Raw genomic sequence first — 1,814 nt, 5'->3', positions numbered from 1 at the left:
ATCTTTAATAATGACAAAATATTTAAATCAACAGCTCAATATACCGGAAACTTGGAAGAAAATTTAATTCTAGCAGAAATGATTCTAAATCCAACTCGGTACAATTTATGAACTACGCTAAAGATCGAGCGATTGTAAATTAATAGCAGCAGAAAATCGCTAGACGAACCTCGCAAAAGTCAATCAAAAACCTTCTGGAATTTTATATTGGCAGAGATGGCGTCATGGTGGACTCTGGAACTGTTCTCGGCTTTTCTGGCACTCCGAAAAACGGACAGATGTAGACCTTTTATTTTCAACATGAAATCGATAAGTCCATTTGGGAAATAAGAATGGAATGTCAATTCAAGCACATGCTTTCAAAAAAAATTCAATATCTAATGAACGTCCTTGGGGTGAAGATCATTTTAAAGTCAGTGGAGTTAAAGACAATGGGATTTATTTTATGATCCTGACAATTACGGTTATTGTTATGGTATAAAATTTGTGTCACTTAAACAGTTGATCCGGTATAAAACTGTAAGAAACGAGCCGAATAAGGATATGCGTGACGAAGAACTGATTAACAACTTTTTGAAGGCAACGAAATCTTAGCAATATTGCTATTTTGATAATTTTTTCTAAAGTTATAAAAGAAATCGAAGCTTATTCTGGTATAGTAATAAATTGTAAGATTTTTGTAATATATATGAGAATTAATGCTTGTATATGAAGACAAAATAGGTACAGTAAATCGTAATCATGATCATAGTTTCTGATTCAAAACATCATTTATGTTCCGCTATTTAACGTTTGAGCTGCTATAGAGATACGTGTGAATCTTTTGTGATTTTTCAGAATCTGCAAGCCCTTATTGTATGTCTGTCCGTCCGCAAGCCTGTCTCATCATCGGGATTTTGATTCTCTGTCTAGAACATTTTAAACCCATTTCGTGATACTCATGATGCCGTTGTTAAATATCAATTACATGTGATATAATTCACTGTTTGAGATAATACACCCACTGATTATAGTCTTTTATAACTACTTATAATTACCTATATAATGAAAATATATTCATTGTAGTAAATAAGATATGTGTATGAGGAATAATGATAATAATAATAATGATAATGATTGTGATAATAATAATAAAGAAAATGATAGTAATAATAATAATACTAATAATAATTATAATAATAATAATAGTAATAAAGGATATACTTACAAAGAGAACTCATTTGAACAACATCTCATACATCCATGACCCACAGCAAAGAACAGTATAAATTTAACGTATTAAAACAATTAAAATACATTTGAAGTTTTTATGTAACATGACTTAAACAAGATAAATTATACAGAAATAATAATACTGTTTTTACCGCAATTCAAAAATTTGTTAACTAATAAACGTTTGCATATATGTGCTTGTTTTATTTGTTGTTGCTTTTTATTGGTTTGTTTGATGATTTCAACGCATTATTGGTCATATATCGGCTGTTGATTCACCTAACCGGCTTTAGCTGGATAACTAACCTAATAAGCGTGTCCACGGTAAGGACTGCTATAATCCCCAATGAGTTCTGAAAAGTTGTGAGGACAATTTGTATTAGTTCAGTTCGAGGTCAAATTTTCAAGGATAATTCACTCTGACTGAGGATCTTATAGCGACCCCGTTACATTTATCTGTCTTTAAAAAAGGCAGTTCACAAAGACAAAATCATAAAGAAAAAAACCCCCATTAAAACGCATATTTGCTTTCAAAATTTTAAAATTTCAACTGTATACCAAATTGATATTCCGAGATTTTTATTTTTAAAGGGTTTTTTTTT

Source organism: Ruditapes philippinarum, unplaced genomic scaffold, assembly GCF_026571515.1.
Source record: "Ruditapes philippinarum isolate M1 unplaced genomic scaffold, ASM2657151v2 ctg1172_1_1_1_1, whole genome shotgun sequence".
NCBI lineage: Eukaryota > Metazoa > Mollusca > Bivalvia > Venerida > Veneridae > Ruditapes > Ruditapes philippinarum.
This window is presented reverse-complemented; position numbering follows the sequence as displayed.